The sequence below is a fragment of the Eleutherodactylus coqui genome, chromosome 5 (assembly GCF_035609145.1).
Source record: "Eleutherodactylus coqui strain aEleCoq1 chromosome 5, aEleCoq1.hap1, whole genome shotgun sequence".
In the NCBI taxonomy this organism is placed as follows: domain Eukaryota; kingdom Metazoa; phylum Chordata; class Amphibia; order Anura; family Eleutherodactylidae; genus Eleutherodactylus; species Eleutherodactylus coqui.
The window spans coordinates 68,845,723-68,870,625 of NC_089841.1; the positions used below are offsets into that span (position 1 = coordinate 68,845,723).

General features: G+C 49.1%; 1 protein-coding gene across 3 annotated transcripts in view; it reads right to left on the reverse strand.

Moving 5' to 3' along the window:
* The window catches only part of LOC136627519 (von Willebrand factor A domain-containing protein 5A-like), a 93,334-nt gene that overhangs the window by 68,113 nt on the left and 318 nt on the right, over window positions 1–24,903 (reverse strand). Inside the window, exon 1 of one of the 3 annotated variants that reach the window (XM_066602697.1) lies at window positions 24,352–24,870. The exons of the other annotated variants lie outside the window; for them this stretch is intronic. The gene's annotated coding sequence lies outside the window, so the exon portion shown is untranslated. Of the gene's footprint in view, window positions 1–24,351; window positions 24,871–24,903 lie in introns of those variants that run through there. 3 annotated transcript variants of the gene reach the window in all.

Below are 24,903 nucleotides of genomic sequence, written 5' to 3' on the forward strand. Positions count from 1 at the left end.
GCCCGGAGTGCCATACCATCTTGTAGCAGATCCACACCTCCATATTCAAGTATGCTATTGTCATTTGATACCAGTACTGAGATATTGTGCTGGATCAGTCTTTTTCTCTACACCCTGTATAGGGGGACACAGTAAAAACCCCTAAGTAGTGTGCACCAGGTTGTGAGGCGTTGGTGGCAATGATAGCGGCCGCAGCAGTGGCTTCACTGCTCCCTTCACAAACGGCGGCAGCCAATGGAATATAGAATATATAGTCTTAGTGTGGCATTTTAGGACTATCTGCCAGTCGGGTAGGGTGGTAAACAGTTAGTTTGTTGTTCGTGACGCCGGGCTGTATCTGTATGTGTGTCTGTGTCTGTCTCTCTCTCTCTCTCTCTCTCTCTCCTCCTAATACAATGCTTCTTTCTATATGCTTCTTCTGTATACTGTCTTTCCATATCTTTTCCTTACAATCTGTCCTCATAGTTACTACACCTTCTCCTTCTCACTGTAATCCTCCTTATCTCACTCCTGCTCTGCTCTTGACCTTCTTCTTTGCCAGTCTCTCTCCAACTGCCAACTTTCAACTGCTCTGATAGGACTTTACTAACCAACCCGTTGCTCCACTAATCATGAGTGCCCTCTCTCCTCACTGTTCTGCCAGCCAATCGTTGACCTGTTGCTGGGTGGCACCCCAGCCAATAGAAAATGAGGATCCTGACAGCCAATGAGATCCAGTGGTGGTTGTCAGGCAGATGATGAAAGTTACAAACAAAAATTAAACCTTTTTAAAGACATATATACATGATTGAATAAAAGTGATCACATAACCTGTGTAGTGCCTAACTTTGGGTCACTACACCTATACCATACAGCACAGGTGTCAAACACAAGGCCCGCGTGCCGAATCCGGCCCGCTGCCTCATTTTCTGTGGCCCGCCGGCTGTGCAGTAAGCTCCCTCAATCCTCCGTGCTGCTGTCAGTAGGCAGTCTGCTCTCGGCTTGTTCTGTCTAGTGCAGACAGTAATAAAGGATTGCCGCTAGCAGACTGACAACGGCCGCGGAGGAGGGAAGATGACTGTAGAGAACATGATCTCTGCAGCAAGAAGAGCGACGCTGAGGAGGAGCAGCTGCAGGTTGAGAGGTGTGTGTGTGTGTGTAAAATGGTGGCAATGAAGGCAACCATAAGGCTGATGTGGCCCTCGGAGAAAATGAGTTTGACACCCCTGCCATACAGTAATGACCTCAGATGCTTATAATCCTTTAACTTGGCATATTGCAGCTCGGGCTTCTGCAAGGTTTACTGAGTTTTCCGCTTCCTGCTCTGTACACACTGACAACCCTCTGGAGAACAGCTGATCGGTGGGGGTCCTGAGTGGTGGACCCCTACTGATCAATTATTAACAACCTAACTTGTTGGCAAATCATTAATTTCTCGTTTGAATGAGCGAACGATGTCAGAGTTCACCCCTGCAGCCTGTTTATACAGGCAGATACATTGTTGGCTCGTTCAAACGAGAAATCGTTCAGTTGTTCACATTTGCTGTATAAGTGAGAACGATTGGACTATCGGAATTTAAACTGAACGATTAGTGAACGAGCCAACGATGATTTTTATGCCTGCAGATAATGAGCGATGAACAAAAAGCGAATGATTTATCGTTCGTTGTGCGATCATTGGCTGCCTTTGGACTGAACTAATCTATTGTTCATTTGTACTTGTTTGGACAATTTTTTTGAACAATAATCGTTCCATGTAAAAGGGCCTCAACTAAACTATAAAAAAAACTCTGACGTACAGTGTACCTTCTGATATGTAGGAAGTTTTTATTGATGGGGGTGAGACCCCCGAAGATTGCTAAAATGAATGGGCAGAAGCACTCCGCTCTGCTTGTTGTGGTGTAACAGGCTCCACAGAAAGCCTGTAATACCAAACCTGGCCACTGCAGTGAGAATGGAGCGGTCTGATTCCTGGAGAAATCAGGTAAGAGCATGAATACAAAGGCCCACCTTACAGCTCAACGGAAGGGGTCCTAGGCAGTGGACTCTGGCCAGTCCACTATTAATTGTCTATCCTAAGAGTAGGTCATCAATAGTTTACAACTGGACAACCTCTTATTATACAGCAACAACTCCACATTATATTTTACTGCTTGAACAAAGCGAGAGATGCCTGGTGACTCATGATCAGATGAAGTATTCATCTGATAGTATGTCCAATCTTTTGAAACTTGTTATGTGTTTTTTTTAGTCTGTTAACAGGATTATAGTTTTAATGAGTCACAGTCAGGAATGCCGATTGCTTTGTGTGAGGGTGCATTCACAAGAGCGTATATCGGCTCGGTTTTCACGCCGAGCCGATCTACGTTGTCCTCATGTGCAGGGGGGGGGGGGGGAGGAGGATGGAAGAGCCAGGAGCAGGAACTGAGCTGCCGCCCCCCCTCTGCCTTCTCTCCACCCCTCTGCACTATTTGAAATGAAGAGAGGCGGGGTGGGGCTAATTTGCGGACCTTAGCCCCACCCCCATCCTGCCTCCTCATTGAAAATAGTGCAGAGGGGCAGAGAGGAGGCAGAGGGGGCGGGAGCTCAGTTCCTGCTTCTGACTCTTCCAGGCTCCCCGCCCCTGCAGATGAGGAGGACGTATATCGGCTCGGCGTGAAAACCGAGCCGATATACGCTCTTGTGAACGCACCCTAATAAATACTAACCCCACTGATGCACAATACATTTCTTGCAACACTTTTCAGAATAAATTAAAGTGGGTGGAAAACGCCTTTAAGACATATAGTAATTTCCTCATGGAATGGTGGGACCCTTTTACACGGGCCAATAAATCGTTCAGATTCCTGCATCCAGCAGGAATCGGAATGATTATCGTTCAGTGTAAACGAGCCCTCACACAGCAGCATCAATGTAAAATAAAAGTTATGGGGTTCAAAAAAAGTGACAGAAATTTTTAGAAATGTGTTTTCTTTTAAGTAGTAGTACATAAAATACTACATAAACTTGGTATCGCTGTAATCAGACTGACTTACAGAATAAAGATAACAGTGTCAATCTTACTGAAGCATGAATGCAGTAAAAACCAACTCCACCACTTCCCCCAAAAATGATGCAATTGTGTTTGTTTTTCTTCAATAAAAGGCTGCAGTAGGAAGGAGTTAAACTTGTTTTATCGACATGATGAACATACGAAGTCAAATATCTAAAGAACAAAATCTCAGAAAGCGCCTTATACATAGGCTACCTATACACGGGCGAGCGCAAAATCGGGCCAAGAAATTTGGTGTAAGGACTGTGGATGTTGAAACCACTGTGTAAACCTACTGGGTAGGTGAAGATCCGATCCAGTACGGCTGACAGTCATATATAGATGGAAACTAGGGGAGGTATCTTGCCCTGAACTGATAACCAGGAGAGAGAAACCCCTGCCTACAAGCGGAGCACTTGTTCCGATAAGGACGACCCCACGGTCTTCCTCTAAGCGCTGACTTACCCTGGTGGGCCAGAACACCTGTAAAACAAAGATAGAACAACACCGGGGAGTAAAGAGAGAGGAGGAACAAGCTGACAAGGATAAACAGGGAAGCGGACACCTGGAACAACAGACTGCAGAGTGCACGAACAAAGTACACAGAGCAAAAGCAGAACGCAAGGTTGCAAGGTAACTACCGAAGTAGCGGCTGGCCGTGAAGGGAACAAACTCTCATCAACACTGCAGCAAGGTCTGAATGGCCCAGGGCAGCTATATAGGGCGGTGATTGGAAAAGGTGCATCAGCTGAACAAGAGGCCTGAAGCTATTAACGCTAGGAGTGCTGGTAGAGAGTGAATATAAGCTCAGGGGACAGATAGAATGCACGGACACCCATGTTTGCCAAACACAGAAGATTGTGTCTGAACAGTGCACCTAACACTTGGACTGATATTGTGCTCGACAATGTGCGTTTTCATGCCGATGCATGGTGTTTTTCAGGCAAAAACAACTCCCATCTCTTCAGTAAAGTAGCGAACCTTAAGTAAGATCGGCAATTGTTTCCCTTTATTTTCAATGCAAATCTCGCTTCGAAGAACTAGTTGGAGAAATCATGAAGGCCTAGAGCAGATGGAGAAGGAAAGGGATGAGTCCAGAGAACTGTTGCTAACTAGAGATGAGCGAACACCAAAATGTTCGGGTGTTCGTTATTCGGAACGAACTTCCCGGGATGCTCGAGGGTTAGTTTCGAACAACGAACCCCATTGAAGTCAATGGGCGACCAGAGCATTTTTGTATTTCGCCGATGCTCGCTAAGGTTTTCATGTGTGAAAATCTGGGCAATTCAACAAAGTGATGGGAACGACACAGAAACGGATAGGGCAGGCGAGGGGCTACATGTTGGGCTGCATCTCAAGTTCACAGGTCCCACTATTAAGCCACAATACCGGCAAGAGTGGGCCCCCCCCCCTCCCAACAACTTTTACTTCTGAAAAGCCCTCATTAGCATGGCATACCTTTGCTAAGCACCACACTAGCTACAACAAAGCACAATCACTGCCTGGATGACACTCCACTGCCACTTCTCCTGGGTTACATGCTGCCCAACCGCCCCCCCTCCCCCCCACAGCGCACACCAAAGTGTCCCTGCGCAGCCTTCAGCTGCCCTCATGCCACGCCACACTCATGTCTATTTAGAAGTGCGTCTGCCATGAGGAGGAACCGCAGGCACACACTGCAGAGGGTTGGCACGGCTAGGCAGCGACCCTCTTTAATAGGGGCGGGGCGATAGCCCACAATGCTGTACAGAAGCAATGAGAAATAGAATCCTGTGCTACCGCCATCAGGAGCTGCACACGTGGGCATAGCAATGGGGAAGCTATGTGCCACACACTATTCATTCTGTCAAGGTGTCTGCATGCCCCAGTCAGACTGGTAATATGCACCTTAACAGTAACCGCGTTGGTGGTAATGTGGTGGTGACTGCGGACCTAGTAGCACGGTTGTATTTTGTTGGTTTTCGGAATGTGGCCAGGATTAAGTGGGCCGTGGCGGGGGGATGGTGTGGGGGCTCTCTTGTTGTGTCGGTAAAGGTGAAATTCTTGGACTGCCACCAGACGAACCAATGCAAAGGCATTTGCCAACAATGTTTTCCCTGTTGGAGGAGGAGGGGGATGTTTTTGAGGCACTACGTGTCCTCTCCACGTGTCCGTGGTTATATGCACCTTAACAGTAACCGCGTTGGTGGTAATGTGGTGGTGACTGCGGACCTAGTAGCACGGTTGTATTTTGTTGGTTTTCGGAATGTGGCCAGGATTAAGTGGGCCGTGGCGGGGGGATGGTGTGGGGGCTCTCTTGTTGTGTCGGTAAAGGTGAAATTCTTGGACTGCCACCAGACGAACCAATGCAAAGGCATTTGCCAACAATGTTTTCCCTGTTGGAGGAGGAGGGGGATGTTTTTGAGGCACTACGTGTCCTCTCCACGTGTCCGTGGTTATATGCACCTTAACAGTAACCGCGTTGGTGGTAATGTGGTGGTGACTGCGGACCTAGTAGCACGGTTGTATTTTGTTGGTTTTCGGAATGTGGCCAGGATTAAGTGGGCCGTGGCGGGGGGATGGTGTGGGGGCTCTCTTGTTGTGTCGGTAAAGGTGAAATTCTTGGACTGCCACCAGACGAACCAATGCAAAGGCATTTGCCAACAATGTTTTCCCTGTTGGAGGAGGAGGGGGATGTTTTTGAGGCACTACGTGTCCTCTCCACGTGTCCGTGGTTATATGCACCTTAACAGTAACCGCGTTGGTGGTAATGTGGTGGTGACTGCGGACCTAGTAGCACGGTTGTATTTTGTTGGTTTTCGGAATGTGGCCAGGATTAAGTGGGCCGTGGCGGGGGGATGGTGTGGGGGCTCTCTTGTTGTGTCGGTAAAGGTGAAATTCTTGGACTGCCACCAGACGAACCAATGCAAAGGCATTTGCCAACAATGTTTTCCCTGTTGGAGGAGGAGGGGGATGTTTTTGAGGCACTACGTGTCCTCTCCACGTGTCCGTGGTTATATGCACCTTAACAGTAACCGCGTTGGTGGTAATGTGGTGGTGACTGCGGACCTAGTAGCACGGTTGTATTTTGTTGGTTTTCGGAATGTGGCCAGGATTAAGTGGGCCGTGGCGGGGGGATGGTGTGGGGGCTCTCTTGTTGTGTCGGTAAAGGTGAAATTCTTGGACTGCCACCAGACGAACCAATGCAAAGGCATTTGCCAACAATGTTTTCCCTGTTGGAGGAGGAGGGGGATGTTTTTGAGGCACTACGTGTCCTCTCCACGTGTCCGTTCCATGTCAGCAATAGTAGCACTCAAGACAGGCCCCAGTAACAATTCTGAAGCAGCAGTATAGCGGGAGCGCAGTCTTCGTTCCATGTAAGCAATAGTAGCACTCAGGACAGGCCCCATTAACAATTCTGAAGCAGCAGTATAGCGGGAGCGCAGTCTTCGTTCCATGTAAGCAATAGTAGCACTCAGGACAGGCCCCATTAACAATTCTGAAGCAGCAGTATAGCGGGAGCGCAGTCTTCGTTCCATGTAAGCAATAGTAGCACTCAGGACAGGCCCCATTAACAATTCTGAAGCAGCAGTATAGCGGGAGCGCAGTCTTCGTTCCATGTAAGCAATAGTAGCACTCAGGACAGGCCCCATTAACAATTCTGAAGCAGCAGTATAGCGGGAGCGCAGTCTTCGTTCCATTTCAGTAGCCTTAGTATAGCCAAGGCACAAGTTACATTTATGTAGCTAAACTGTAGGCCAACCCCACACACCTTTCTGTACCATGAGTGCAGGCGAAGAACATAGAAATTACTATGATTACACTGTAGGTGAGGGCCCCAAAAAATTGGTGTACCAACAGTACTAATGTACCTCAGTAAAAATTGGCCATGCCCAACCAAGATGGCAGGTGAATCGCTTTGGTTAATGTGGCTTAAGTGCTAACTAGGCCTGGAGGCAGCCCAGTGTAACGAAAAATTGGTTCAAGTTAAAGTTCCAACGCTTTTAAGCGCATTGAAACTTATAAAAATTGTTCAGAAAAATTATTTGAGTGAGCCTTGTGGCCCTAAGAAAAATTGCCCGTTCAGCGTGATTACGTGAGGTTTCAGGAGGAGGAGCAGGAGGAGGAGGAGGAATATTAGACACAGATTGATAAAGCAGAAATGTCCCCGTTTTGGATGGTGAGAGAGAACGTAGCTTCCATCCGCGGGTGCAGCCTACGTATTGCTTACGTATCGCTGCTGTCCGCTGGTGGAGAACAGAAGTCTGGCGAAATCCAGCCTTTGTTCATCTTGATGAGTGTTAGCCTGTCGGCACTGTCGGTTGACAAGCGGCTACGCTTATCTGTGATGATTCCCCCAGCTGCACTAAACACCCTCTCCGACAAGACGCTAGCCGCAGGACAAGCAAGCACCTCCAGGGCATACAGCGCTAGTTCAGGCCACGTGTCCAGCTTCGACACCCAGTAGTTGTAGGGGGCAGAGGCGTCACCAAGGATGGTCGTGCGATCCGCTACGTACTCCCTCACCATCCTTTTACAGTGCTCCCACCGACTCAGCCGTGACTGGGGAGCGGTGACACAGTCTTGGTGGGGAGCCATAAAGCTGGCCAGGCCCTTAAAGACTGTTGCACTGCCTGGGATGTACATGCTGCTCGATCTACGCACATCCCCTGCTACCTTGCCCTCGGTACTGCGCCTTCTGCCACTAGCGCTGTCGGCTGGGAATTTTACCATCAGCTTGTCCGCAAGGGTCCTGTGGTATAGCAACACTCTCGAACCCCTTTCCTCTTCGGGAATCAGAGTGGGCAGGTTCTCCTTATACCGTGGATCGAGCAGTGTGTACACCCAGTAATCCGTCGTGGCCAGAATGCGTGCAACGCGAGGGTCACGAGAAAGGCATCCTAACATGAAGTCAGCCATGTGTGCCAGGGTACCTGTACGCAACACATGGCTGTCTTCACTAGGAAGATCACTATCAGGATCCTCCTCCTCCTCCTCCTCCTCCTCAGGCCATACACGCTGAAAGGATGACAGGCAATCAGCCGGTGTACCGTCAGCAGCGGGCCAAGCTGTCTCTTCCCCCTCCTCCTCATCCTCCTCATGCTCCTCCTCCTCCTCCTGTACGCGCTGAGAAATAGACAGGAGGGTGCCCTGACTATCCAGCGGCATACTGTCTTCCCCCGCCCCCGTTTCCGAGCGCAAAGCAGCTGCCTTTATGGTTTGCAGGGAATTTCTCAAGATGCATAGCAAAGGAATGGTGACGCTAATGATTGTAGCATCGCCGCTCACCACCTGGGTAGACTCCTCAAAATTACCAAGGACATGGCAGATGTCTGCCAACCAGGCCCACTCTTCTGAAAGGAATTGAGGAGGCTGACTCCCACTGCGCCGCCCATGTTGGAGTTGGTATTCGACTATAGCTCTACGTTGTTCATAGAGCCTGGCCAACATGTGGAGCGTAGAGTTCCACCGTGTGGGCACGTCGCACAGCAGTCGGTGCACTGGCAGCTTAAAGTGATGTTGCAGGGTGGCAGCGTCCGTGTGGGACTTGCGGAAATGTGCGCAGAGCCGGCGCGCCTTTACGAGCAGGTCTGACAAGCGTGGGTAGCTTTTCAGAAAGCGCTGAACCACCAAATTAAAGACGTGGGCCAGGCATGGCACGTGCGTGAGGCTGCCGAGCTGCAGAGCCGCCACCAGGTTACGCCCGTTGTCACACACGACCATGCCCGGTTGGAGGCTCAGCGGCGCAAGCCAGCGGTCGGTCTGCTGTGTCAGACCCTGCAGCAGTTCGTGGGCCGTGTGCCTCTTATCGCCTAAGCTGAGTAGTTTCAGCACGGCCTGCTGACGCTTGCCCACCGCTGTGCTGCCACACCGCGCGACACCGACTGCTGGCGACATGCTGCTGCTAACACATCTTGATTGCGAGACAGAGGAGGAGGAGGAGGAGGGTGCTTTAGTGGAGGAAGCATACACCTCCGCAGATACCACCACCGAGCTGGGGCCCGCAATTCTGGGGGTGGGTAGGACGTGAGCGGTCCCAGGCTCTGACTCTGTCCCAGCCTCCACTAAATTCACCCAATGTGCCGTCAGGGAGATGTAGTGGCCCTGGCCGCCTGTGCTTGTCCACGTGTCCGTAGTTAAGTGGACCGTGGCAGTAACCGCGTTGGTGAGGGCGCGCACAATGTTGCGGGAGACGTGGTCGTGCAGGGCTGGGACGGCACATCGGGAAAAGTAGTGGCGACTGGGAACTGAGTAGCGCGGGGCCGCCGCCTCCATGATACTTTTGAAGGACTCCGTTTCCACAACCCTATACGGCAGCATCTCAAGGCTGATGAATTTTGCTATGCGGACGGTTAACGTTTGAGCGTGCGGGTGCGTGGCGGCGTACTTGCGCTTGCGCTCGAACACTTGCGCAAGCGACGGCTGAACGGTGCGCTGAACTACACTGCTGGATGGGGCCGAGGACAGCGGAGATGAGGGTGTGGGTGCAGGCCATGAGGCGGTAGTGCCTGTGTCCTGAGAGGGGGGTTGCATCTCAGTGGCAGGTTGGGGCACAGGGGGAGAGGCAGGGGTGCAAACCGGAGGCGGTGAACGGCCTTCGTCCCACCTTGTGGGGTGCTTGGCCATCATAAGTCTGCGCATGGTGGTGGTGGTGAGGCTGTTGGTGTTGGCTCCCCGGCTGAGCTTTGCGCAACAAAGGTTGCACACCACTGTTCGTCGGTCGTCAGGCGTCTCTGTGAAAAACTGCCAGACCTTAGAGCACCTCGGCCTCTGCAGGGTGGCATGGCGCGAGGGGGCGCTTTGGGAAACAGTTGGTGGATTATTCGGTCTGGCCCTGCCTCTACCCCTGGCCACCGCACTGCCTCTTGCAACCTGCCCTGCTGATGCCCTTGACTCCCCCTCTGAAGACCTGTCCTCCTGAGTAAGCGTTGCACACCAGGTGGGGTCAGTCACCTCATCGTCCTGCTGCTCTTCCTCCGAATCCTCTGTGCGCTGCTCCCTCGGACTTACTGCCCTTACTACTACCTCACTGCAAGACAACTGTGTCTGATCGTCATCGTCCTCCTCACCCACAGAAAGTTGTTGAGACAGTTGGCGGAAGTCCCCAGCCTCTTCCCCCGGACCCCGGGAACTTTCGAATGGTTGGGCATCAGTGACGATAAACTCCTCTGGTGGGAGAGGAACCGCTGCTGCCCAATCTAAGCAGGGGCCCGAGAACAGTTCCTGGGAGTGTTCCCGCTCCTGAGCAGGTGTTATTGTAGTGGAGTGAGGAGGCTGGGAGGAAGGAGGAGCAGCAGACAGAGGATTCGGATTGGCAGCAGTGGACGGCGCAGAACTGCGGGTAGACGATAGGTTGCTCGAAGCACTTTCTGCCATCCAGGACAGGACCTGCTCACACTGCTCATTTTCTAATAACCGTCTCCCGCGTGGACCCATTAATTGGGCGATGAATGTGGGGACGCCAGAAACGTGCCTCTCTCCTAATCGCGCAGCAGTCGGCTGCGACACACCGGGATCAGGAGCTCGGGCTGTGCCCACACCCTGACTTGGCCCTCCGCGTCCTCGGCCGCGTCCACGTCCTCTAGGCCTACCCCTACCCCTCAGCATGCTGTATTACCAGTGATTTGATTTCACAGGCAGGAAATAAATTGGCGCAAGACTGCAGGCCAAATATAATTTTTGCCCTTTTTGGAAAACGAAAGGCCCCACTGCCTCTAGTGAATGAATTATCTAAGTTTAATAACTGTGCTGTGTCCCTGCTAATGTGTCACAGAACGTGAAGGTAGCAGAGTTATTATAACTCTTGGAGAGCAGGTATTTTTTTCCCAATTAAGGAAAGCAAATGGCGAAGCCAGCAGTAAAGCGTAGCTGGGTGCGTCTGATTTAGCAATGTTGTTCACGCAGCTCACACGTGTCCACCGCCCTTAGGACGGACAGAGGCTGGACAAATAGATTTGTTTTCAGTTTTTTTCCACCAAAAGGCAGCACTGCGTATATTCAATGAACATGAGAAGTTTAATAACTGTGCTGTGTCCCTGCTTATGTGTCACAGAACGTGAGGGTAGCAGAGTTATTATAACTCTTGGAGAGCAGGTATTTTTTTCCCAATTAAGGAAAGCAAATGGCGAAGCCAGCAGTAAAGCGTAGCTGGGTGCGTCTGATTTAGCAATGTTGTTCACGCAGCTCACACGTGTCCACCGCCCTTAGGACGGACAGAGGCTGGACAAATAGATTTGTTTTCAGTTTTTTTCCACCAAAAGGCAGCACTGCGTATATTCAATGAACATGAGAAGTTTAATAACTGTGCTGTGTCCCTGCTTATGTGTCACAGAACGTGAGGGTAGCAGAGTTATTATAACTCTTGGAGAGCAGGTATTTTTTTCCCAATTAAGGAAAGCAAATGGCGAAGCCAGCAGTAAAGCGTAGCTGGGTGCGTCTGATTTAGCAATGTTGTTCACGCAGCTCACACGTGTCCACCGCCCTAAGGGCGAGCACCCACTGGCGTTTTTTTACCTGCGTTTTGCGTTTTGCGTTTTTCCTGCACAGGCATAGAGATAACATGTGTTCCTGTCCACTGGCGTTTTTTTTGCGTTGCGTTTGCGTTTTTAACATAGGAGCTGTCAGTTGCATATGTGTCCTTATTTTTCTCCATGGAAATTAATGGAAAAGCCGCGAAAACGCCGCGAAAAACGCCGCGGAAAACGGGCGGAAAAAACGCGGGGAACGCGGTGAAAACGCTGCGTTTTTTTCCGCGGAAAACGCAAACGCCAGTGGGTGTTCGCCCTTAGGACGGACAGAGGCTGGACAAATAGATTTGTTTTCAGTTTTTTTCCACCAAAAGGCAGCACTGCGTATATTCAATGAACATGAGAAGTTTAATAACTGTGCTGTGTCCCTGCTTATGTGTCACAGAACGTGAGGGTAGCAGAGTTATTATAACTCTTGGAGAGCAGGTATTTTTTTCCCAATTAAGGAAAGCAAATGGCGAAGCCAGCAGTAAAGCGTAGCTGGGTGCGTCTGATTTAGCAATGTTGTTCACGCAGCTCACACGTGTCCACCGCCCTTAGGACGGACAGAGGCTGGACAAATAGATTTGTTTTCAGTTTTTTTCCACCAAAAGGCAGCACTGCGTATATTCAATGAACATGAGAAGTTTAATAACTGTGCTGTGTCCCTGCTTATGTGTCACAGAACGTGAGGGTAGCAGAGTTATTATAACTCTTGGAGAGCAGGTATTTTTTTCCCAATTAAGGAAAGCAAATGGCGAAGCCAGCAGTAAAGCGTAGCTGGGTGCGTCTGATTTAGCAATGTTGTTCACGCAGCTCACACGTGTCCACCGCCCTTAGGACGGACAGAGGCTGGACAAATAGATTTGTTTTCAGTTTTTTTCCACCAAAAGGCAGCACTGCGTATATTCAATGAACATGAGAAGTTTAATAACTGTGCTGTGTCCCTGCTTATGTGTCACAGAACGTGAGGGTAGCAGAGTTATTATAACTCTTGGAGAGCAGGTATTTTTTTCCCAATTAAGGAAAGCAAATGGCGAAGCCAGCAGTAAAGCGTAGCTGGGTGCGTCTGATTTAGCAATGTTGTTCACGCAGCTCACACGTGTCCACCGCCCTTAGGACGGACAGAGGCTGGACAAATAGATTTGTTTTCAGTTTTTTTCCACCAAAAGGCAGCACTGCGTATATTCAATGAATAATAACTGTGTTGTGGCCCTGCCTATACAATTCTTTCCCTGCAGTATCAATGGAGGGTGCAATGCTCTGCAGAAGCGATTTTGAGAAGCAAAAAAAAATGCAGCACAGCTAACAGCAGCCTGGACAGTACTGCACACGGATAAATATGGCCCTAGAAAGGACCGTTGAGGTTCTTGAAGGCTACACTCACTCCTAACACTCTCCCTGCCTATGCAGCACTTCTGTCCCTAATGCCAGGTGCAACGGTCTGCAGAGGCGATTTTGAGAAAAAAAAAATTGCCACTGCTAACAGCAGCCAACACACAGCTATCAGTGGCCCTAATAAGGACCTTTGGGGGGTCTTGAAGCCTACACTAACTACCAATTCTTTCCCTACAGCAGCTCCGGTACAAACAGCACTGTCCCTCATCTAACTCACACCGCATCTGAGGCGAACCGCGGGAGGGGCCGACTTTTATGTTCGGGTGACACCTGATCTTCCCAGCCACTCACAGCAGGGGGGTGGTATAGGGCTTGAACGTCACAGGGGGAAGTTGTAATGCCTTCCCTGTCTTTCAATTGGCCAGAAAAGCGCGCTAACGTCTCAGGGAAGGAAGTGAAAATAACCAGAACACCGCATGGTGTTCGTTACGAATAACGAACATCCCGAACACCCTAATATTCGCACGAATATCAAGCTCGGAAGAACACGTTCGCTCATCTCTATTGCTAACCTATGCATAGGATAAGTTGTCAATAGATTTTGCCCAGAAAACCCTTTAACCCCTTTCCGCTCCATGATGTACCGGTACGTCATGGGAGCCTGGTACTTCGCGCAAAATGACGTACCGGTACGTCATCGGGATAGCGCGAGATCATGACTAACTTCGCGCTATCCCGCAGCGGGAGTCGGCTGTCAGTCACAGCCGGCGTCCCGCTGCAACAGCGGGGGGGCATCGGAGATGCGCCCCCCGCTGTTAACCCCTTCCCTGCCGCGATCTAAGTAGATCGCGGCAGGGAAAGAGTTCACAGAGGGATCGCACTCCCTCTGTGTCTCCGTCCGGCTCTCGCGATGTCATCGCGAGAGCCCTGTAAAACAGCAAAGTGTATAACGTAGCTGTGGGGGACTGGGAGGCGGGGCTAGCTAGATGGAGAGGAAGGAAGCGACCAAGGGAAGGGTTAGAGGGATAGGAAAGAGAAGAGAGGAAGAGGAGGAGTCAGTGCTCAGAAGGAGAAAGAAGAGTGGAGTCGCACCAGGAGAGGTCTGCAAGCAAGTCTGAAGATGGAGCATCTAACGCAGCAAATTCGGGAAGCGGTGGCCAGCCAGGGTCCCCTGTGGCTCATGAAGATGGCCGAAGAGTACCGGACGGCGGCAGCAGCGGCGGCGGCGTTACCGGAGTCGGGGACGGAAGAGGAGCCATCGGCGGAGTGCGGCGGCACGGAACCACGTGGGAGGCCGCAAAGAAGAAGGCAACCACCGGCAAGATTAAGCCCCAGCCCAGCGCCGAAGAAAGGGGGCAGAAGCAGCCCAAGAGCAGCGGGAGCGAGCCGGAGTGGAGCGGCGCGGTCGCAGCGCCAGGCGGAGGCATACAGGTCTGGGGAGCGTAGGAGTGGGGACGAGAGCGGAGCGGAAGTTGGAGTTCTACTCACCGGGAGAGGAGGAGCGGTGCCAAGGTCGGGTAAGTCCTGCGCGGGCAAGGGGAATCCCGTGGCGGCGCAGGAGATCATGGCGGAGGAGAGGGAGAGCGGGACACGTGTCTCCCTCAGCAGGCGGAGGGATCTACGAGCCGGAAGCAGTACCGGCGGGAGGCCTGCACTGCAGAAGGAGGCCACAAGGGGCTACGGGAGCGAGTCCCTGTTCAGCCCGGAGGAGCGTAGCGGGGGGGAGGGAGAGCTTAGCGGAGGTAGCGAGAGGGAAAGGGGGGGGGGTCGGATTTCAAAGAGAGGTGTTAGGAGGATAAATAGAAGGGAGGGTAGGGATAGTGGAGATAGTGCAGGCAGCATAGTTTACATGAGAAGTGGGCTTGGGGCGTTGGCAACAGCCCCTCTGCCTGTAGAGGGGAGGGGCGGGGGCACTTTGTGCAGCAGCAGGCAATAGTGGCATTAGGGGCAGCCGGCGGATGGCAGGGCGCCCGACACGAGCGGCACACAAGCGGGCGCTCACCGGGCAGCTCGGCAAGGGAGCGAGCAAGTTGGCGCGCCAGGGAGGAGCAAGCAGCAGGGCAAGGTAAGTATGGGGGGGTGGGGGGGCGCAGAAGCGAAAAAGGGGCGCAGCGGTTTAGGGCAGGCAGAAGAGCGCGGGTAAATACGAGCTCGTCAGCGTCCCCAGAGAATGAGGGTCGGAAAAGGAAGGCCCCTTTAATGGATGCACAGAGAAGGGCAGGAGCGGCGGTTGCTTACGATAGGCGCAGCGGCCGGGAGCGGGACGCTCGGGCTTCACGCGATACTTCATCTCTCTCGCCGGCTTCTTCCGCAGATAATAGGTACGCTCCCCGCAGTAGCAGGCACAATATGGCACCTTCGGCCGGTAGGGCATTCAGTGCGCAGAGCCAGAGAAGCCGTGGTGTCACCCATGATTTGGGCACGGAACGACACGCAGGCCAGAGGCGGGATCGTGTATCAACGCCACCCGGCCCGAGCTTCCTCTTGGCGGAACCAGGGAGGAACAAGGCGGGTGAGTCACACTACAAAAATGTTTGGGATGTATCGGTAACATCTGGTGATAAGTATAACGAAGATTTTATGGGTGCGCTTAAAGCGCTGGTAAATCGTTCTGGAATTGAAAAAGGTTTTGCTCACGCACCCGAGAGCTCGCAAGGGGCGAGTCGTAGGGGCGAAGAGTTGTGTGATGAAGAGTTTATGGGAGCGCTAAAAGCGCTGGTAAATCGTTATGAGGTTGGTAAAAGTTTGGCTCACGCACCCGAGAGCTCGCAAGGGGCGAGTCGTAGGGGCGAAGAGCTGGTTGGTGACGGCTTGAGGTTCGCAGATACACTTTTCTGCGGGGTAGCCCCGCTCGGGGTGGGCTTGACGGAAGAATTAACGGAGAAAATTAAAAATGGTACATATGTTGACATATGGTCACTACTGTCGGTGGAACATATTGCGGTCGACAAAGAGCGGTTTTCGGATCGTGGGACCGACAGAAAAGCGAAAGTAGCCAAAACATTTGGGAATTGGCTACAGGCGTTTTTAATGTTGGCACACGTAGCCTGTCAACACAGTCCACAGAAGGGTCCTGAACTAATGGTGTATATGAACACCATTCATAGTGCTTATAAACTGCACGGAGGGTCGGCGTGGTGGAGATACGACGAGGATTTTCGTCGTCGTATTTCCGGAATGAAGAACATAAGCTGGGCCACGAAAGCAACGGATGTGTGGATCCAGCTTATTCTTTCACAAAAACCGGTAAAGCCGTTTTTTCAGGGGACCGCTGCAGGCGCCAGTGGACAGCAGGCACCTGCGGCATCAAAACCCTCCGGATCGTGCTGGGCCTTCAACGAAGGTCATTGCCGATTCTACGCATCGTGTAAGTTTCGGCATGAGTGCTCAGTGTGCGGAGGAGCACACTCCGCGGTACGGTGTTTTAGGCGACAGAGGACAGCAGTTACACCAGGGGTGCCCAGCGCAGGGGCGAACCCCAGTGAACGTCAGGTACCTGGAGCGGTGGCTCGTCCGGTACCACAGGACGCAGGAGTCAAGATTAATTAGGTTAGGCTTTACGGAAGGTTTCCGGATACCGCACAACCCGACTTTTTCCCTTAGGCTCTGCGACAATCTAAAATCGGCTCGAGAAAACAAAGAGTTAGTGATGGAGAAGTTACTGAAAGAGGTGGAATTGGGTCGGATGGCGGGCCCATTTCGGGAACCCCCATTCGGGAACTTGCGGGTTTCACCTTTGGGGCTGGTCCCGAAGAAGGAACCGGGCAAGTTCCGGCTTATCCATCATTTATCTTTTCCGGCGGGTGATTCGGTCAACGACGGGATTTCGAAAGAGCAAGCGGCAGTGTCGTATGCGTCTTTCGACCGGGCGGTGTATCTAGTCCGTCGGGCGGGAGCTGGTGCAATGTTAGCAAAGGCGGACATTGAATCAGCTTTCAGGTTGCTTCCGGTACACCCTGATTGTTTTCATCTGTTGGGGTGTAGATTGGAAGGGTGCTATTTCGTGGACATGTGTTTGCCGATGGGATGCTCTATTTCGTGCTATTATTTTGAGGTTTTCAGTTCATTTTTGGAATGGATACTTCGATTCGAGACGGGCATCCCTTCGGTCTTACACTATCTGGACGATTTTTTGTTCGTAGGGCCCCCCGAGTCACGCGTATGCGGTTTTCTATTGGCATCTTTTCAGAGGCTGATGGAAAGAGCAGGCGTCCCCCTGTCCGCGGAGAAGACAGCAGGGCCAGTGACAGCTTTGGAGTTCTTAGGTATCGAGATCGATACTAAGGATATGGTGTTTCGGCTACCAGAAGAAAAGATTGCGCGGCTGCGGCAGATGGTAGAGACCGTTAGTACATCACGGAAAGTTACACTGCATCAAATGCAGGTGCTGCTGGGCCTGCTGAATTTCGCGTGTCGGGTCATACCCATGGGACGCGCCTTTTCGAGGCGATTGTCTTTGGCGACGAAAGGGGCAAAGGAGCCTCATCATTTTGTCAGGGTGACAAAGGAAATGAAGGCGGACCTGCACATATGGAAGGTTTTTCTCGAAACTTTCAATGGGCAGGTAATATGCCAAAGGGAAGAAGTCGACAGTGAGGAGCTAGGACTGGTATCAGATGCAGCCGGAGCCTGCGGTTTTGGTGTGATTTTTGGTAACAGGTGGTGCAACGCCTTGTGGCCGGAAGCCTGGGTCGAGAGAGGATGGACGAGAAACATAGCACTGTTGGAAATTTTTCCCATCATGGTCGCCATTGAACTATGGGGCCCGGTGTTGGCTAATAGAAGTATATGTTTTTGGTCGGATAACCAGACGGTGGTGAGAGCGGTAAATAAACAGTCCTCAGCGTGCAAATTGGTGTTGGCGGCTTTACGCCATTTGATTTTGGATTGTCTACAGCATAACATAAAGTTCAAAGCGAGCCATGTACCAGGACATTTAAATAACAAAGCTGACGCTCTTTCTCGATTCCAGATGTCGAAATTCAGGGAGCTTCACCCGACGGCGGACGTCGAGGGGGTATGTTGCCCTGCTTTCTTATGGCAAATAATAGAAAGGAGCTCCTGAATCTGGTCCGTAAGTCGGTATCCGAAGCCACATGGCGGCGCTACAATGAGATTTGGAAGCAATGGTTTGAGGTCGCCGGGGGTGGTTTTCCGGATACGGAGCAGGCTAGAGCGGTTACTTTAGACACATTGGCGAACCTGCGCGGGCGGGGAGCGTCGGCGGATGCGGCGAGAAAACACGTTTCGGCAATAGCATTTTTGTTGCGCCTACACGGGAGTCGCGACGTGACAAAGGAGTTTGTTTTTACGCAAATACTGAAAGGTTGGAAGAAAGAGAAGTTTTCTCGGGATGGGAGACGCCCGATCACTTTCGAGCTGCTTTGCGCAATGATGAAGATAATGGGATCAGTATGTGCGAACGTAGAAGAAACGGCGCTTTTTAGAGCTACATTTTCCTTGGCCTTTTTTGCAGCGTTGCGGTTGGGCGAATTAGTATCGACGAGTAAAAATAATCCGGGAGGTCTTCAATTTTCGGATGTTTCGCTCGTGGACGACGATATTAAAATTTGCATACGGAAATCGAAAACGGACATATACGGAGCGGGGGAATGGTTGCGGATTCGTGCGCTGGGGACAGAGTGGTGCCCAGTAAAGTTAGTTAGAAACGTTATGGCACGCCACAGTGGTGGCGGCCCGCTATTGGTGCACGCAACGGGATTTCCGGTAACAAGGTACCAGTTCACGGCGATAATGCGGTCATGCTTAAAAAACCTGGGTTTGGCGCCAAACGATTTTGGGTCTCATTCGTTTAGAATTGGGGCGGCCACGTCGGCTTTTTCCTGCGGGTTGCGAAGTGAGGAGGTAAAAAGGGTGGGTAGGTGGAAGTCGGAGGCATACCGGTCCTATGTAAGGCCGGATTTGAGAGTACTGTGAAATGGTTATGAGTTTGATGTTGGGGACATTTCTTCCCCTGTTTTTCTTTCTTGATTTGTTTTACAGGTTCAAATTGGACAGTGTGGGTGGTAGGCCACTCCTACATATTTTGGGCCGAAAAGAGGGCCAGAGCAAGGCCGGTGGGTCCCCATTTGGGACAAAAAGACGTATGCGTGCAATGGCATGGCGTACGAGGGTTGAAATGGACCGGGCTGCTCCAAGAGGTGCTGCAAATCAGCAGGCGGTCACCCGATAAAGTGATCTTGGTAATCCACGCGGGTGGAAATGATCTGGGGAAAGTTAAAGTGGGAGAGTTGCTAACGTTGATGAAAGAGGATTTATACCGGTTTAAAAAGTTCTTTAAGGACGTTATTATAGTCTGGTCAGATATTGTGGCCAGAAGGTTCTGGAGGGAAGCGAGGGATATGGAGGCGATAGAGAGAGCAAGGAAGAACGTTAATTTTAAGATGTCTAAATTTGTTCAGTCAATTGGGGGGGTGTCAGTTAGACACTGGGAGTTAGAAAAGAGAGAGATAGGCATGTTTAGGGGTGACGGTGTACACCTTAGCGATATTGGCACCGACACGTTTTTGTCAGGGCTGCAGGACGGGGTAGAGGAGGCGTTGTGGCTGGCATGTGGGGGGCGGAGTGCAGCATAGGGATATGCGGCATCCTTGGTGGCGGTAATGTTTTTTCCATGCCAGCAATGGATGGAAGGGCTGTACAGGCCCATCATGGGGCTTTCTTACGCCTGGTTGTTTTCACGTTAAAAGTTTAAAATTTAATAAAGCAGTTAAGCGGCATGGAAGATGGGTATAAAGTGGAGTAAAAGAGAAATTAAATAAAGCTGTGGCCTACCCACGTAAAACGCCAGCAGGTTGTTGTGTCCTTTATTTCATAGATAAGGGGGAGCTAAGAGGTAAAGGGTAGTCCTCCCAGTCTGTAAAACAGCAAAGTGTATAACGTAGCTGTGGGGGACTGGGAGGCGGGGCTAGCTAGATGGAGAGGAAGGAAGCGACCAAGGGAAGGGTTAGAGGGATAGGAAAGAGAAGAGAGGAAGAGGAGGAGTCAGTGCTCAGAAGGAGAAAGAAGAGTGGAGTCGCCCACCCACCCGCCCTGTAAGGAAAGGGAGGTGTGATAGAGTTATTATGAGGAAGTTAAGTTGTTTAGGAAGTTGTCACAGCTTGGGGTTAGGCGGTAATGTTTTTTCCATGCCAGCAATGGATGGAAGGGCTGTACAGGCCCATCATGGGGCTTTCTTACGCCTGGTTGTTTTCACGTTAAAAGTTTAAAATTTAATAAAGCAGTTAAGCGGCATGGAAGATGGGTATAAAGTGGAGTAAAAGAGAAATTAAATAAAGCTGTGGCCTACCCACGTAAAACGCCAGCAGGTTGTTGTGTCCTTTATTTCATAGATAAGGGGGAGCTAAGAGGTAAAGGGTAGTCCTCCCAGTCCGGCCTGTCACCATGGCATGTATTGCCTGTGCCTATAATCGCTGTACAAGCGATAAGGCATGGCAGAGCAGTAGCTCTGCCATGCCTTATGACAGCGATCATAGGCACAGTGCTGCAAGTCCCTCAGAGGGACTCAGATTGTGTAAAGAAAAGTGTAAAAAAAAGAAAAATGTAAAAAAAAATGTAAAAAAAACCCTTTTTTATGCTTTTTCTAATATTAGCATAAAAAAAGGTTCAAAAAAATTAAAACCCCACATATTGGGTATTGACGCTCTTTTTATTTTGTACAACAAAAAGCGTTAAAAAAAACGCTAAAAAACAGAGGCAAAATGCTAATTTTTAGCATTTTGCCTCACAAAAAATGCAATAAAAGTGATCAAAAAGGCGTACAGTCCCCAAAATGGTACCAATAAAAACTACAGCTTGTCTCGCTAAAAATAAGCCCTCATAGAGCTCCGTATATAGAAAAATAAAAAAGTTACAGGACTTTGAATGCAGTGATAGAGAAAAAGAAAAGATTTAAAAAAAAAAGGCTTTTTATTGCAAAAAAGTGTAAAAACCTAAAAAAAATAACAATTTTGGTATCGTTGTAACTGTACCGACCCGCAGAAAAAATTTAGTGTGTTATGTATGCTGCATGATTAACGCTGTAAAAAAAAAATAAATAAATATATGTCAGAATTGATGTGTTTTCTCTCCCTGTTATCATAAAAAAATAATAAAAGTTTTGCGATATTGTCTATGTACCCAAAAGTTGCACTGATAAAAACTACAGCTCGCCTCGCAAAAAACAAGCCCTTATACAGCCGCGTCGACGGAAAAATAAAAAAGTTATGGCTTTTGAAAAATGGAGATGGAAAAATACCAAAAATCGCTTGGTCCTCAACGCCAAAATAGGCCATGTCATTAAGGGGTTAATGTTCTCAGATGTCCTTATCCCCTTCTCCATCTGTATCCCAAGCGAGATTTCATCATCAAAACCGATTTAGTTAGCAGCTCTATAAACATCTATGCTGGCATAACAAGTAAGCTGCCTATTCTATCAGCTTCTGTTATATATGAGATCTGGACACACACAGCACACACAGTACTACTAGTCCCTGCTGCTATTAGTCAGCCACCAATGATTCCAGGAGACTCTTTTATATAAAGATTTTAGAATTATCCTGAAAACTCTTCTTTTTATCTCTTTCCTTTAGAGGGAATTCACACAGGTGAGAAAAGCGTGCGATGTTTGTGTGTTGCGGGATGCAAGAAAACAGAACTCATTATTTGTAATGGGTGTTTTTACATGTGCGGTTCCCCACTCATTGCATAGCACACTGATTTGCGTTGCGAGTCACGCCCAAGAATGTCAGCCATGACTCTGTCACCCATGTGAATGCACCCTCACTGTGAGATCTGAGGCTGCACTATCAAGAGATTCTGATCACATCCCGTAAGATGTACTGTTATCATGGGGATGTCATGTGAGGCTAAATGACCAAATACATGAATGTCTCCACCTGCACACACGGAGCCCGCACTATTCACGGCTGTAAGCTTGCAAATATTTATGTAGGTAATGTACACAAGGTTTTCCATATGTATGAAATAAGTGAAATAAGAAATAAGTGAAATGCAGGAGTGGTGAGCGGCACTATGATAGTAACTGAAGGGCGTTTCTTGTGGGTTATGGCACCTCCTGGTTATAAATCACCTGCATTTCTTTAATGGGTCATTGACAATATTAATTGCCAGGCAAACAGTTTTTCCTGTCTACGCCCATCAGTTTCTAACAGGAGAATTGCAAGAGGAGTTACACATACTCCCATGTGAGCAAATAAAGTAATACTGAACTTAAAGGGGACATAGGAGGGATTCAGAATGCAATGTATATACTATTCTGTGTATACTATACCTCTGTATGTAGGATACTATATTTTGTGTGGACCATACTTCCATGTCTATACTATACTGTACTTATCGTATATAATGTGAATATAGATTGTATTTACAGTTCCTGTGTATATATCATACTGCATGTACCTTACTTCCATGTATATACTATACTGCTGCATGTACTGTGGCATACCTATGCGTATATACAAGCCCAATTCCCAAAAAGCTGGGATACTGTGGAAAATGTAAATAAAAAAAAAAAAAGAGAACGCCACAAGTTTTCTATTGGTTAAAGGTCTGGAATGCAGACAGGCCAGTTCAGCCCTCGGACTTTTCTTCTGTGAAGCCATGCGGTTGTGTTGGATGCAGTCTGGGGTTTAGCATTGTCTTGCTGATATATGCAAGGCCTTCCCTGAAAGAGACGTTGTCTGGATGGAAACATATGTTGTTGTAAAACCTCTATATGCTGTTTAGCATTGATAGGGCCTTTGAAGATGTGTAAGCTGCCCATGCCATAATGCACTAATGCAGCCCCATACCATCACAGATGCAGGCTTTTGAACTGTGCGCTGATAATAAACTGAATGGTCCCTCTCCTCTTGATTCCACAGGACACAGCATCCGTGCTTTCCAGAAATAATTTCAAATTGTGATTTTCTAACCGTAGAACAGTCTTCTATTTTGCCTCAGTCCACTTTAAATTAGCTTTGGCCCACAGAAGATGCTGGTGCCTCTTGATATATGGCATCTTCTTTGCATAAAACAGCTTTAACTTACATTTCTGGATTGCACAGTGAACTGTGTTCACAGGCAATGATTTCTGGAAGCATTCCTGAGCCCATGTAGTGATTTGCATTATAGAATCATACCTGTTTTTAATGCATACAATATTAACCATTGGCCTTGTCTCTTGTGTACATGAACGTCTGCAGATTCTCTGAATGTTTAGATATTATGTACTGTACTTGCTAGGACAGTCAAAGTCTTCACGATTTTACATTGAGGAACATTTTCTGAAATTGTTCCACAATTTTTAGGTGCAGTTTTTCACAGATTGGTAACTCTTCAACCATCTTTACTTCAGAGAGACTCTGCCTCTCTAACATGCTCTTTATATACAGTCATGTGACGTAGTAGAAAATTGATCCTCCACTTACTTTTCCAGCCTTTTGTTAACCCCGTCCCAACATTTTTAAGATATGTTGCTGCCATCTAGTTCTAAAAGAGTTAATTTTCTAAAATTAAATGAAAAAATGTCTCACTTTCACCTTCTGGAATGTGTTCTATTGTGAATAAAATATACTTATGAGATTTACACATCATTGCATTATTTTTTTTGTGGGGGGGGGGTGGATGGGGTTGTACTATATTGTATACTGCATGTACTGTACATCTTTGTGTATACCAGTGTTTCTCAACTCCAGTCCTCAGGGACCCCCAACAGGTCATATTTTCAGGATATCCTATAGTAAGAGCAGCTGTTGCAATATCTGAGGACTGACAATAATTACATCACCTGTGCAGTACTGAGGAAATCCTGAAAACATGACCTGTTGGGGGTCCCTGAGGACTGGAGTTGAGAAACACTGCTGTATACTACCCTGTAGACACTGGAAATCTATCTAGCAATTCATTGGACCTTCAGATCCACAGCAATTCATCCTGACATCCATCCACAGGTATCCGAGGCTCCAGTTTGTGCTAAAAACATTCCCCACACCACTAATCCACCTCAATCAAAAAAAATCACTGCCAGCAGCCATACTTACTGGTATTGAGATAGATAGATAGATAGATACAAGGGCAGGTATAGCGCCACTTCCCAACAGCGTGCAGACAGGCAGACTGCTATATGGAGGTGCAATATACTGATGAACACCCACAAACCTACTATATTTTGGGGGTAGAGGGGACAGCCTAATGTTATACCTATTAAATAGCCATAGAAAGGGTTCCAGTCCAGCTGACAGAGGTGCTGCATCATGCAGGCTTACTGTCTATTAATGACACCCCACTATAAAGCCCGTCAGGCCGCCCTGCACCTCCCCAGTCAACCACACTATTACTGACACCCCAGGCATATCAAAGTCAGAATGCTTCCATCAAAAATAAAAATACAGACAAATATCCACCTCCGCCAGCCTGAGCTGCTGACACCTGGCAGAAAGAGTTCAGCAATTCATGCTGCTTGCACCAAATTCTGACCTCCCATCAGCAAACGGTAAAGCAGAAATCTAGATTCACCTGATCCGGTGATGTTTTCCACTGCTCAAGTGATACAATTTGTGCTTTTTTTGCCCCCTGGAGTCTCGTCTTTCTGTTTCCCTTTGGCTGAAGTCACACGGGCGAGTGTGATATTGGTGCGAGAAACTTGGACCCGTAACGGCTGCGGTTTTCTTGGACTGTGCACTGGCTCTTCATCAGAACCATTGTTGCCATTCTCCTCCGCCTCCTTTTGTGGATGAGTTGTTTCTTCTTTCACTGGATGTTTCTCCTCGATCACACCATTCTCGATATACTCTGCGCAGCACTGTTCGAAGCAACTTTTTAGCTAGTCTAGCAACCAGTTCTTGTTGGAAGTCACTTAGATCGCTGAAACTGATCCACAGAAAACTTGTCACATGATCTTATGTTGCATTCCGGGTCACGGCTCGAATTTTCACACAGAGAAGCTCCAATCATGAGATGGCGGGGGCTCTAATAAAGTGCACATTTACTGTATACTGCATATATAGTACCTATTATATAAACTATTCTGTATACTACATGTTCATGTACATGTGCTGTATACTGTGT